We start from the raw sequence: 15,331 nt of genomic DNA, 5'->3' as shown, positions 1-15,331 counted from the left end.
AGGAACGCGTTCCAGGAACGCCGTTCCTTGGAACGCCGTTCCGTACAACACTGACTGGCACTCTGGTGCCATCTATGCGGTGACCCTGGAACTGCATTTTACAAGAGCGAAGGTTTTGCGGAATTTCCGAGGTCAAATGTGCGCCATACCTATAAGAAAGGCTCGTTTATAAGGTTCACAAAGGTTTTTCGAGCCAAAAAAGAAAGGATAATGCGCGATAGAAATAGAAAAGATGCCGGACCGCCAAGTTTACACTGCTACCCAATAGATGGCGTCAGTGTGTTTTCTCGTTGTAAGGTTGTAAGAGTTATTAAGAGGTTCCAAGGCATCAGGTTTTAAGAGGTCGCAAGAGTGTGAACGGGCCTTTACAGCACGAGCATTGGCGAAGCCGAGGTGCACTTTAGAGCGCGAAACTCGCAATAATAAAACGAGTTTCTATAGCCCGATAACCTTCCATTTATTTCTTTTTATACGGCTTATTTAGGTTCAACATGTGACTATGGTCTGTAGAGACATCCGCTCAAAGTAGAAGTTGTGCCAGCCTTCTACCTTAGATGATACGACGGTGGAAGAGCAACCAAGGCACGACGGAAGACAACAAGCCGACGCCACGATCCGTTGGAGTCAATCAAAAAGAGCCCAAAGTGGATCGTCACGGCGCTCTTTTTCTCTCGGGGTTTACTATTACCGACTAGAACGATCACTCAAAATAACTACGCTAATATCCTGCGTTTTGTTTCTTCTGCACAAGAGAGTTTTTTTATTTTATTTTTGCCTAATAGGCCGTTCCTCTGTCGCAAATTTGGTTTCTATTTTGTGGGCCGTTGATTTGTGAATAAACTATGCTGCCTGCAGGTTTAGCCAACGCAGTTAGTTAGTCGACACCACCTATATAATAATCACAAAGCCTGCGCATTAAAATTTTGACGTCATCACAGTGATGTCGAGCGAAAACACCGATTGGATACGAGTGCTGCCACACTGCTTGACTGGGCCTCGTGACCAATCAACGCGTTGAAAGACGCTCGGCATCGAGGCTCGAGTCCAATTGCCAAGTTGACGCCATCTGACAGGGATGACCTTCCGTGGAGGAAGAGTCCGAAGGACTTTGTTGTTCTAGATGGTGTTGTGTTGGACTCCGTTAGTTAGTCACAGCGATGCTGCTAGTATCAGTAATAGGCGGTTTGCCCCTTTTGAAAAAAAGAGGCGTATGTATTATATCACCTTTGCATTGGAGCAATTTCATTGTGGGCTCCATAAACGCTCAATGCTGATCAAAATGATGTAGCGCTTGAGTCATTAAAGGTAAATTTGAGAATTCTTCGTTCAAGAAAAGTCTGACACACCGCTGCCTTATTGTCAGGTTGCAGAGAAAGAAAAAAGCAACAGCTAGAAAACAAAAATCTGACGGCAAACCACAATATACCTCTTTCGTAAGACTGCCCTCTGTTGGCAGCTGTGGGATCACAAAAAAAATGGCGGAATCAACCGCAACGTCACGGCACATTTTATTCGTTTGGTTGGAAAGAAAGGCAAAAACACCCACAGAAAAATGTAATTAGCGAAGCGACGTTGCACTTTAGAACTGTTTGATTGACTCGTCAGCTCCTAGCGTTTGTCGTACTCATGGAATGACTTGAACGTTCCAAGATGACAGTTGTGCCGCCATCGTGCAGTGATTTGGACCTTATAATAATCGGCACGTGACTTTCGAACGAGGTCTATTGTAGTATCTGTATTTGCTTTACTCTAACCCGAATCAGCGCTTAGCCCTATACCATGGAAGCAGTTATTCTCTGAAACACAATATAAGTATAACAAACAAGGTGTAAAAAAAAAAAAAAAAAAGTACTTCGGAGAGTGGTCGCTATTGTGGCATGGCGCTAAGCGCCGAGATTTTCTGAATATCTTATTCTTTCCTTCTCTTTTATTTGCAGTGTCCCATTTTGATGATCTGCCATACCTTTTTTCTTCATTCAACTCACTCAGCTCAATCATAGCCTTCTCTATATGTAGGGAAGGCTATGCTTGAGTTAACCGAGTTAGAAGCCATTTATCAATATACACCAACTCAAATCTCTGACGTCAGCCACTACGGTGGCCTTGCTGTAGGCATCGCGCTTGCGCAGAAGTTTAATTTCACTCGAATTCTCGTTTCTGCGCACGGGTAGCGCCCAGATCTGGTGTAGGGAAACGTGGGTTTGTTTGTAACCAGCGCTTTGGTCTGGGAAGTTTAGACGTAATGCCAGTGAATGCTAAAGGTCCGCCATTCCGCAATGCTAAAGATCCGTTTCATTCGCATAGGATGTCCGTTCATCCCGCAACCTTCGCTTTCCGTAGGCAGATAGCGTCGAGGAGCGCCCCCACGTCCGCGATAGTCGACACCTTTAGCTCCTTGTGGCCTCTTTTTTTCTCGTCCCTTTTCCGAAATACCCCAGTCTCGGGTTAAACAAAACTATGGTTACCTTTAGCTTCTTGTCACTCCTCATAAGGTTCGCCCTTGGTGGAACCCCAACATTATTTGACGCGTCATTTTTTTTTTTCTCTTTGCTTTACGATGTAGCCCTCGAGCATGGCCGCCGAAGGGGCATCGCCTTTTCTTTGCGTACGAGGTGAAAACACTCGATGCCTGGTATTTTCAAATACCCACTGACTACGATAAAGCATCAAACGTTCCAGAATAACGACAGTCAAACGGATGTACTGCCCAATTAAATAAGGGTTACTCAAAGTAGAAGTCGAAAATTTAAGTTTCAAGCTCGAAAGGTTGAGCTGCTGGAGTCACGTGTTCTTGTTTTCGATCAACGTAAAACTACTTTTGCTGAATCACTTTCGACTTTATAATTTACGTTGGAGGAATCGAGCGGTTTCCCATAATCTCCGTTCGTCAGCTAATTAAATAATACATTCTGATTACTCACGTTAAGCAAAAGGCAATAGGTAGGCGATACGATTAATAATTCTACGGTTTTGTTACTTCCTAATGCTCCACGCCACACGCCTTCCAGAGCTGTCAATGATAACTCACACCTGTACTCTTCTCTTTGCATGCATGAAAAAAGAAAACGCTGCTAAACAACCTTGCATCGAGAGTTAGACTTCTACATTTATTTCGCGGTATATATGCTTCAAGACTATAGACTAGGGGTGCACAACTAAAAACTTAGGTGGGCCAAAAATACGTTTATTGAAAACTGTGCGTGCCACACCTAGTGCGACGTGTCGCACATTTTGGCTGCGGTCAGGCTTCCGATATTATGTGTCATCGCACTCGTTGCCGTCTTTAGCACGTCTCGCAATGTCATGTCCGTCACGGCAGATCGAAGGCGGTTCTTGTTGAGAGTCGTCAGTGAGAAGGTCTGCTCGGAAACCTACGTGCTCCTGAAAAGTGACGATAATTTCCAGGCGCGGTCCACCAGGTTTTCGTATCTGTTCTTGTCCAGGCCTTTGTAAAGTTCATGCAGCTGAGATTCGCGATGCATAATCTTCCGCGCTAGTGGACACTGGAGGTCGATGAGCTTTAGTTGCATCGTCGAATCGGAGTCTTCCCATCCGACGATGCAACCCTTAACTATCCCAACAGGAAGACAGAGGGTCGATAGCCTTCGTGGTGAAAGAGGGAAGAGGATCCGTTTAGAGAGAGCAAGAAGTTTTCGCGTTCCGTGTGCGGCCATGTTGAAACAGAACCACAGAACCACACCATGGACAGGGCGGTTGCACACGCTGTTTTATTCTTGTCAGCGGGACTAGTGGAAAGGGAAAATTTGAACTCAAAAATCGTAGTTACTTTAACGAAGACTGCGGATAGTCGGTCAGAGGGTTTCACTGCTGCTTGCCAAGCGGAGCGGGCGCTCGGTGGATTGAATGGCATAGTTAGCAACTCTGCGGTGACCTGGACCGCGAGCCGCTAGAAAAGCGCGCGCGGACCGCATGCGGCCCACAGGCCGTATGGTGTGCACCCTTGCTGTAGGCACTCCTCCCCCCACCCCTCCTTTTTTTAAAGGATTCTTACAAACACCCTTTTGTTTACCTTCGAGTAACTAAATGTTGGTTATTTCGAGCAAGTGACCAAGATCGTAAATTTTTGCTTTAAAAAAGTAGCCATTGAGTAGCCTGCAGGCCCCGTGAAATTTCGTATCTCCCCTGTTTTTGGTGACCTATTCTGCCCATGTGCCCATGGCTTCTCCGCGTGTCCCCCTTGAACTTGCACAGCGTGACAGTGTTCAACGTTTCTTTTAAAACCGAAGGGCTTACATCAAACCTAGTAGTTTAGTGGAGGGCTCGTTTGAGGCACTAACCCTAAGCGGTAAAATTTTAGACCCGCCAATATACTTTCCAAGTCCAATTAAACAGAGCGCCGATGTCGCGTTCGCGCTAAAATTGTCGTCTACTTGAACTTGAAAACTACTGTCACCCAGGTAAAATTTAAAGGCATGTCATCCCCAAATGCAAAATGTCATTATTCAACTCACGTTAGCGCTTATGATAAGCACTTGTGAGACGAAACAGTCCGGATATCTGGAAGGAACTTGAGGCTCTCCAATTCTATCCGGGGTTCCAATTAAACACGCTATTACGGAAAAACATAACTTTCTCGTAAAGCTTTGTGCTCTACGCAGCTCCAGTGGAACGATTTCGATGGCCGAATTAAATACTGCCGTACTCTAGATTGCGTTACCATTCGTATGCTTGAGGCTTGCTTGAGGCTGTTCGCACGGCCGAAGCCACCGAGAATAAAGCATGTAACGTTAGGCGAGTGAGTAATATACAGTTTGATTGAAGATCCAAGCGGTGGTGCCAATAAAACGAGAGTAAAGTGTGCAGGTAAGCTGGAGAAAGCAATATTGTTATGCATAATCCGTGTTCTTTTTACGTTCATTTTTTACTTCTCGCGTTTAAGGTCTTAATTTATAATTGCGCCATAGAAGTTTACGTTTTTTTTTCTTCTTTAACTTTGTTGATAGTACGGTTACATAAAAAACAGAATCCCTAACTTCCACCTGCCGGAAATTTTGAACGAGTAATTTCACGGGACGCGCTTTAACCATCGTTTTATCTAAATTACGAACGAAACTACTTCGTCAGCTACCTCGTGTCACCCGATTGCGAAGCGTCCCTGAAAGTGCCACGCTGTTCGACCAGTGCCCGATCCGTTTCTTACACAGCACGATACACACGCAAGAATGTGAGACACGACGACGATGCTGATGATGTCAAGGTTTGCGGCACACTCACCGCCGAATCCCGAGCCGTGCTGCAGCGTGCTTGACAGCGTCAACATGTGCTTGCTGTCGGGGCAATGCGGGGCGCCACTCGCGGCAGGTTTCGTATCCAGAGCGGACGGTGTTGGGGCGTGGACGGCACGGGGGCGCCGAAGGGACCGCGCGCCGACTGAGCGCCCGGGGCGCGAGCTCCGCACACGCTCGGGGTTCGGGCGACGGGCTCGCCCCCTGGCCGCGGCCGTCCGCGGCTCGAGACGAGTCATCCCGCGCCTCCGATGTCGACGGAGGTTGGCCGACGGAGGGAGCGATTCCCGGAGGAGAACAGCTGTTCAAGGTCGCCCCTCGTTTAATGCAATGGTTCTTTTTTTGTGTGTGTGTCTTTCGCGTGAACATTTGTACTAAACACGGGGAAAGTCTAAGTTCATTTGGTCGGTGAAAATCGGTCTAATTATTTGCGCCATTCTGACACATATTTCAGAACCAGTTTTTCTTTACATTGCAATTATATCAAAAATAATATAGTACGAGTATATTCGCCACCTACGTCAATATCACCTTACTCTCAAAGAATCTCTCGGAGGGTAAACCTAGTGACGCACAACGGGACATATAGCTCCAGAATTCGTTTTTGTGTCTGGTTTCCCCGCAACTGTGAGCGAACCGCAATTTACGTGAGTAAGCACCGTGCATTGATCATAGATGACCTGCGCGTAGTATGTTTGCAATGGGAAGCTTCGTTCAAGATATTTTAGTGCTAATAGTTTCCACTTCGCTCGTACTTATCGCTACATTGTAACTTTTCCGAATCCTTACCTGCGACCTCATGTTTCACAGCACCAGTATGGGGTTCTTTTGATGAAAACATGGTGCCAAGGAAACACCGTGTTTTGACCGGGCAGCGAACTTAACTCATATGCGGAACTCTCGCAACTCTGAGACGACACGAGACAGCAGTCATACATGAGGGCTGCGTTAGCGTTTGGATGGGACTGAAGTTCAAACAGGGGGGACAACAGCCTCAACTGAAAGCTGAGACAGGTCTTCACGGAGTACCGCCTCAGTGTTCGGCTGGCACTTGATTCCTTACTGTAGGAAGCGCTCGACTGACACAGGTCCGTCCTCCCCTAACATCAGTAGAAACACTCATCAATATTTGCGTCAAGTCAAACACAAAACACAAGTAAGCAAATAAAAGAGACAGATAAAAGAACGGCCTTATATGTAACCGAATTGTTGAAGTTAGAATGACGTAAAAAAATTAAAGACCGCAGGGACCCTCCAGAAATCGGCATGGTAGAGCCGTATCAATCAATCAAAACCAATCAAAGTTTTATTTTCCCAAACTCACTGGAGGAGTCCCCGGAAATATAAAAAGAGGTTCCATGATTAAAAAAAAAACAAAAAAACAATGACTTGACCGTCTCCCAATTTTTGGAGTATCACGAACTCCCACACTACAATTTTACTCAGAAAGCGGAAGAAGGGCTTTCAAAAATAAAAAGAAGGCAACGTAAAAAAAAAAGGCTAACCGTTTCTTTTTCTTCTTCTTTCTTTTTGATCGAACGCAAATATTATCGGAGCTATCCAGCGCGGGACGCGCACTTCAGAACTCGGAGTCAAAGGTTTTCAATCTAAACTGCGGGGGCTCCTGCCTCCGCGTGCCGCACCTTGGGGACGATTGGAGGACGATTGAGCAGGATGCCGCCAACTTGATATGCGTCGGCAGGGAAAAAGCTTGTTTGATTGTATTTGCACAGCAAAAGTGATCTAAACGTCAACCATCCCCTCTCCCAAACAAAATATAGAGAATATACTCCCATGAGCGGGGCTTTTGGGCTGTAGAAAAAAGTCGATGCGTAGCTCGTGGAAGTTTACGCCAAGTCGCGAAATCGAATGCACATGGCAGTCGAGTTGGTGTCGGTCGCTCGGAACTCCCTGATCGTATATTTCGGGGCACGATGTCGCGGTCGGGCTGATCAGGTGGAAAGATGGCGGACGAGCAGGAATATCCAACGCACAGTACACGTTTGTAGGTTCGTGTGTGTGGAAGAACAGGTCAAAAAGCACCGACGGTATGGAGAATTGGAAACCACCATAGATGGTCGAGGATTGCATTTATGTTCCAAATATTATCTTAAGATTTACATAAAAAGCGAACTTCTGGATATGCTGGTATGCTCGCACGAATGAGGAGCAAAACAGATAACGAAAAAAAAGGAAATAACGATAAATGACAAGAACGCCAGAAGAGACGCGAAGAAAACTGTTATATCGCCGCAAATAAAAAAAAAACAGATGAATGTTAAACTGAAAACAAACGTTTAATGAGGCGCATGCTGTGCCTGCAGCTAAAACAAAATGGACAATGTACATCCTGCGACGGCGACGGAAGAGTGTCTTAATTGATGCTGCCAGTCACGACTTATTTTATACAGGTTGTGCTGCAGAGAACGCTCTAGACACCAACGCAAAATATATGTTCCGAAATTATTAAGGAAATTTCCAGAATTTCAGCGAAAGGTGAAAAAAAAACTATCAACCCTCGTCACGAATCTTCCGCCATCAATGTTCCAAGTCTTACCTTTGTCCTTTATAGACAATGGTGACGGGCGAATTGCTGTTTTGCTACGCTATTGTAGTACAAAGGGCGCGGCATGCTGGAGTTCGCACTGGCTTCGAATCATTAACGCAATCATAATCATGACACTTCCTTATGACACTAACCCCAGTCACCAATCATCAAAGTTTTTTATGACACTAACGTCATCGTAATCATCATGGCACTTCTTTATAACACCTGGGCCGGTTTTCTCGAAGCGATGGTAAACCCATTTTGGTAAACCACGGTGCCTAGGAAGGGAAAAGTACCTAGGTACTGTAATAAACGGCTGGATATAAAACAACAATATTTATTTTTGATTGGGAAATAAGATGCGCCATCTATCGGTGAAACAAGCCAGTCATTTTTTTTATCCTATTTTTGCGTCGGTTGTCATCGATCTATACTTTGTCTCACCCTAGCATGGACTAACCGCGAAGGCTGTGCAAGCGCGAGCGGCCAACCTTGACAGCCTTGACTAGAGCACTGGCTGCACGAGCGCTCGTGCAGCCGCCGCGGCTACTAGCTCGCGCTTTTAGCACGCGCGGCTAACAATAGTCCAATCTAAGGTGAGACGAAGTATAGTATGGTATTTTAAGTCAAGATATAGTAATGTTGTACTTGAAGACCAATTTATTTGCTTCCGATGGTACGAAGAAATTTTAGCTACTATATGCTAGAGTTTGTCGACGAATATTCGAAAATGTGAGAAACATTTCCTTCAATATGTTTCGCCATAAACAACGCATAACTTTCCCTGTTTCTTCCAGTCTGGCAACGCCGGTGCTGTAGTCTCGTTTTCGTTCCTTGCGACGCACGTTTCTGCGATTCCTGTTGATCTCAACTGTTTGCCCTCTCTTCCGTTTGCCCAACCAATTCACCGGTGACGAGAAGCTAAGCTTCTCGTCACCGTTGAATTGCTGGCCACCGGAGATATGTAGAAACCTCAATGCTGTCGGCATAATGTCGGCGCACTGTGAACAAAAAAAAAAACAGTACAATGTCTCAGCTGTTCACCCGGAACGAAGACGTTATTGAGGAAAACCCCCTTTCTCAGCAAAGTAATCGCTGCTCACGAGTTGGCGTGCATAGTGTAACAAATTAAACGTCTTAGTATAAATATGTACCAACACTCGTTCGCAAAACATTTTTTTTTACTCACCCTAAAAACACTTGCAAGGCTTATGTACCGTCATATGTCTTGGATCCCGAACTGCTGAAGAGTGATGCGTTCGCGGAATGCTGCCGTCGGTTAGTTTAGTAGTCCCTCTGAACTATCGCTTTGCTTGACGTGCTAATAGGTTGATGGTGAGTCATTAATATAAGAGCTATAAGAGGCAGATCGGAGCGAAGGTTCAGCAGAACCAAGCAGAACTATTAGCCCTCATTAAGCGACGCCGCGGCCATTTTGCTTCTAGGTACTGCTCCTCACTCGGCGCCCCTGCTCTCCCAGTCACGTGACCTGGAATTCCCCCTTCTAGGGACAATAGTTAACTTTAAACCACGGTTCGCGTTCGAGAAAACGGGCCCTGGTGTCATTGTAAAACACCGAGCATCCGCTAACAGCGTCGTCTCGAGGTGGAATCGGCAATGCTGCAACACTGGTGGCAGAAGGTGACCACGGAAGAACAGCAGACTCCCCGCTGTCTCAGCGTCCTGCTTGCAGACTAAACACAGCGTAGACCTTTGCTAGGGCTTTTCATACGCCTACATTATCCAGTATCAGCTCCAGCTATCCAAAGCCGCCGGAGTTTTTTTTTTTTTTTTTGGCTTTTGGATTTGCATTTTGAGCGTGTATCATACACCATCATACACCAGTGCTTCGTCAGTGGTGTAGACTCTGGTTCATGCAATACAAAAAACATGGCGACCACCAATGTTGCTAACTGGGGTAGTCCGGAGATATTTGAGACACCCATACTAACTACATTTAGTGGATACACGGCCTTTACGCTTTCCGGCATCCTCGATACTTTATAACTTCAATATAGTTATTGTGAAATCGGCAAATGAAGACGATGTCAAAAACAATATTCAAATGTAAAACGCTACACGCGCTACTCAATGCACCGCGATCGTAGTGGCTTTACGCACGACGCAGACGCTTTGCGTCTCGCCTGGTTTACAAGGCAAGGGAGAGGAGGGGGGCGAGGCTTGAGTCAACACGCCTCGGTGAATCACAAGCTAGCCTTTAGCGGCTTCAAGACTTAATTACTCACTTAGTAAAACAAAAGAAAGAATAAGTTGTCGAAGCAACATCGCAGGAGCGTGTGCCCGCGAAACGAGTTTCGACAAAACACCAGAGTGTCGATTAAACGTGTGCTTATAAAACGTGTGTCCACGAAGAGTCCACGAAATGTGTTGCCATGATCCGCGTTTCGACGAAACGATAGGAACCCGAAATCCACCCCTAAACGGTGTGAGCTCAGTGAGCTCTCCGCGTCGTGCGTATAGCCATTTCCGGTCGAGGTGCAAAACGTCGTGCGCGTAGCGCTAATCTATTCATATATACCTGCTAAGCCTTTCAGTGCTGTGACGTCACTAGCAGGCAGGCTTGCGTGTCGAGCAGGCAATTTAAAAATTCCGTGCATTTGTTTTGTGCTGCCGCGCGAGAGCTGGAGTAAGCTTCCGAAGCATTCATTAGGCACCGTCAAATTTCTTGTTATTATAATTGGAAACAGATTTCCCGCCCCAGGAGCTACCCCCGCTTGCCGCTGTCGTATATATATATATACTGTAAAACCTTTTATTTTCACGGCCCCTATTTTTCGCGAATCGGTCACAGATGACAGAATCGCGACCACTAAATTTCGCGAATTCCACACGCCTGCATTTAAAATCTTAAGGACCGAAATTTTCGCGCGCCCTTAAGTTTCGCGAATTCTTCAATTCGTGAAATTCGCGAAAAATGAGGGCTCGCGAACATTAAGGGTTTTACAGTATATATACAAATATATATATATATATATACTGTAAACAACTTAATTTTCGCGAGGACCTAATTTACGCGAATTTCGCGACTCGCCTACAATTCGCAAAAAATAGGTTTCGCGAACAATTCCGGTAAAATCTAAACACATTGGGATCTATATTGAGGTGCCACCGTGTCGTGAAACTTAGAACCCGCGAATTATTCCAAAACTTCAGCTTTTACCTAAATCGCGAAATACTGAGCCCGCGAAAAATAAGTAGCTTACAGTATATATATATATATATTTTTTTTTTTTTTTTTGCCGGTAGAGATTTTTGGTTTGAAAAAAAAAAAAACGGTGAGGACACAAATTAAAAACTCAAAAACTTCGCAAAAACAATTTTGCCCTAATATTTTGGTTACTGTTTTAGTGATGTTTGTTGGTGAGTTTAAAGATTGTTTAGGCAAATCGTGGGTCATGCCAAAAATGCCAGTCTCTATTTAAAGGTGCCTTGACGCGATACTGGGTAGGAATCTTTCCCAATTCACACAAGCTTACTGGCACTAGTGGGATCCAATTACACTCGTACACAGCACCAGCGACCAAACAGCTTCCTTGTCGCCACGTAATTTGAAAAATAAAAGCGGACGTGTTTTCTTTGTTTGTTTGTTTTTTTTTTCAGTTTCTTCGCAAAATTTCAAGATGAAGTTATGGAGGTCACATTGTTGGCGTTGTCAGCAATGCGATCCCCAGGATTTCGTCATCAAGCTTAGCGATGCCCGCGGTGAGGATATTTAAACTCGCGGCTCATACAGTAGAAACTAGCATGGTGTTAACACTCAATTTGGGCTCGTGCAACACTTCCTGCATTCTCTATACCTGTCGGAAGTGCTCCCCGAGGCCGTCGTGTTTCTTAAGCGCCAAACACATGTACGACGAAACCGTCCGATCCGACGTGCGGACTGCCGGAATGACCTTGGGGGGCGAGGGTGTTCGAAGCATCGGAGGGCGTGGAAAACCCTCGCCTCCGACCGTCGTATTGCGTGGTCGGACGTCGGATCGGACGGTTTCGTCGTACATGTGTTTCGCGCTTTAATTCCACCTCCTCTTCTAACGCCCGTGTCTGCTGTGAGATGGCGCTGCCTATGTTGGGTGGCTATGATGATGATGATGATGAAGATAATAATAATAATAATAATCTTTATTTCCATTTAAAGAAAGAAATGGCGGAGCAAAAAGGAAAAAGCTTCACCAAGGAGCTTGACTGACCCTCAGCCCCGTCGGCAGCCATTGATCAAACAATTGACCCTTTCTGAAATTCAGTGCCATCTGGTGGTTAGTATAGCAGTTTAGGTTTTACCATAGCAATGGCGGTAATGAACTAGTATTTTATAAGGCATCTTCACTTTTGCAAGTCAATGGCACGCGAGGAATCTTTCAATGTGAGTTTTTTCTTGATCACTTTCTGTACGATGGTGACCAAGGACCTGCGGTGAGAACAAAGCTCCAACGCACAAAGACGCCTCGATAAAACACCAAAGGGCTTTAGAGGGGTAGGGAAACGAAATTCCAGCGCTCATTTTCTAGCCTGAATGTGTTGCATGCTGCACCCTAACCTCAAAAAACACCAGTCTTTCATTGAAAGGCACGAGAGAACTAATTTTCAAGCTGAATAAACAATCTCTCAATGTGCACCTGGTGGATGCATGCGGAGCCTATTTGGGAGGTGATCTAGCAACGTTGGGGAACTTGCTACGTAGTCGTGACGTAGCAGATTCCTTCGGAGCAGCGCCGCTCTTTGGAATTTCAACATTTTCCTTCTTACCTTTCCTCCTCAACTCACAAATCGCGCATTGAACCAAACCATTCAAGAAGATGGAAAGGAGAGACTCCCCTCTTTTTCTGACCCTCGTTTGTGCACCCGGATACAGCCATCAACCCTTTAGAAGATTAGCCCGCCGCTCAAAACTCAGACAAACGTTGCTTTTCCCACCCCGTTCACCCCTAAGTTGACAGTGTTGTGGAAGCTACGTGCTCCTTGGGCCAGCCACACGCTCATCACCCCACGGGTAGTTTGAACGGCTCGGTTCTAACACCACCACAACGCTGACAACGCCACCGAGGGCGAAGCTCATAACCACGCCAGCCTTGCTACGTCACGAATGTGGGGAATCTTTTCTTTCTGTTTTTGTTTGCGCCAGATATCCCATGACGCATCGCACTCTCCGTTCGCTTCTCTTCGAGCGCTTGCCCGTGTGCACCGTTTGGAACGAAAATATAGCCAGTCGTTCAAAATACAAATATGCGATTATCATTTACGGTTATCATCCATCATGCTTGACTCATTTCCGGACGAAATTTGAATATTTCAATTTTTGTTTCCGTACCCCTTTAAAGCCGATTGTGAGCCGTCTAAAAATTGACTAAATTTGAGATCGAAATGAACGCTTACGTAGCTCTTGTGTTCCATTCCTACGTCGCGTCGTACTAACCCCCCGAAAGCCGTATTACAGGGAGTACTAACCCCCCGAGAACCATACCAGCCTCCTGAGAGCCTGTATTAAAGAGAATTTCCAACTGCCCGGTCGTGGTCACGCGGTTTTTGGGCCGCGTTTGCAATTCGAACTGCGAGGAGGCAACGAAAGCGTCGATCGTCTGCAAACGTCTGCACCTTTCCTTCTGCTTTTCTTCCGCCACGCGACAACGCGGCACATGCGCACTTCCGACTGATTGCCGCAGGAGGTGTGCGCCATTGAATCACAAACGCTCCCCATATTTTGAGATGGACCCTTTCTTCAATCGATGCCCTCCACTCTGCCCCAGAGCCGTGTATAGAGAGAAGATTGTCAGTAGGAGGCGCGGGCAGAGCCAGGGCGTGCACCAGACGCAGATAGAGCGTTTAACATGCTCTCTCGGCCAACCAGAAGCCGAGAGAAGCCAGTGACTCTTCCCTAAAAAGTAAACTCACCCTTTCTTCTTTGCAGCTTCGTAGGAACATTTTTCAGCTCTGCCTCCTTCACAAAATTTATTATGACTTTCTTGACCTTAAAACAGCATTATTATCACCTCCCGATCGAACATCATCTCGCCTAAACAATGCCTGTACCATCAAAAGGATCTCTGGCTCAACAAACGCTTTCAACCGATCTTTCCTCCCACAAGCTATCAATGACTGGAACAGCCTCCCATCCTCCATCGTCAACCAAACGCCTTTGAATCAAGTCTTCAATCGCACTTTTTATGTTGTTAACTGTTTACCAACCTTTTCCTGAATGTATTTTTTGTGTCTGTTTTTTCCAATGTATAATATGAATGATCCCCCCCCCCCCCCTTATGTAATGCCCTCACGGGCCCTTAAGGTTCAATAAATGAAATGAAATGAAATGAATCCCCTAGCGGTGGTAGTGAGAAACAGTTTTAATAAAATCATGAGGGTTAAATTAATTTACTCTTCGTGGTTGAAAATGTGGTGCTCGTGATGCTTCGATCATGGTCACGCAGAAAGAATCTTAAAAATATACAGAACTTAGCGCTTGCTCCGAGCTTTGCCAAACCCAGCACGTGGCAATGATAAACACTGGCGATATATAGACGCTTTAAACACGCGCCAGATTGAGCCGCCATTGCCGACCTTCTCTTGTCTTACCGAGATTCCGAGCCACTGAAGAGGGCGTTGACGAGCTTCCACAAAGGCTTAAGCGAGGGAGGACACAGTAGCACCTAAAGTGGCAATGGCCTGTCCTGCTGTGATAATGATGAAGCAAAGCAAACGGAAAAGAGGAAACACTACTTGAAGGTCTGTTATGGCGGCGCCCATGCACAGCTGCCTAAAAGCGTCTATAGGCGGATCCAGATAACGTGGCCACTTGTTTTGGGTGCAAGCAGAGGGAGTGAACGCTACTCATGGGGATCGGTCGCCGAGTGGGCTAGCGCACACTAAAGTAACTGGATTGGGGGAAAGTAGCGCCAAGCTCCTCGTACGGTCGCCATTTTTTTCCCTTGAAATTAACAATTTCTCCTTGACTTTTCATTGTTGGGGAGCGGATCTAAAATACCTGGTGACTGGTAGCTTTATAGAGACGTTTCCTGTATACCGAGATTTGCTATCCATACACCAGCGAAAAAAGCGTACATCTTCGTACCACCACCACATGCGGTGTCGGCGCTCGGGTGTATTAAAAATATTTTTCCTGTTTTGAAATACGTAAGAAGAACAATATAATTCTAAAAGATCCGTGGAAATTGACATGATTGATAAGTTGATTACATGCACAATGCCAAAGACGCTCATAATGGCGAGGAACGCTTCCAGTACGATGATGCTCCATTGTGATCTTGGTACGACTGGATTAGAACGACCCTCCCGAAGCTTCGAAGATTTTAACGGGCCGAAATGGCGATTGCCACAGCAACGGAGACTGATTAGCCAATCGTATTGCGAGGTTTTGGTTGTCTGTAGGTTTGTATCTGTTTGTGTTCGGCTAGCAGGCAGGAAATCAATGGCGCTACTTTCCCAGGATCCAGTGACTTTAGCACACACCAGCTCGGAGCACGTGGAGCGAAAGCTCGCGCCACCCTGCCCGTTTCGATCTGGATGA

This window comes from Ixodes scapularis, unplaced genomic scaffold (assembly GCF_016920785.2).
Source record: "Ixodes scapularis isolate PalLabHiFi unplaced genomic scaffold, ASM1692078v2 PGA_scaffold5__190_contigs__length_132052651, whole genome shotgun sequence".
Lineage (NCBI taxonomy): Eukaryota > Metazoa > Arthropoda > Arachnida > Ixodida > Ixodidae > Ixodes > Ixodes scapularis.
This window is presented reverse-complemented; position numbering follows the sequence as displayed.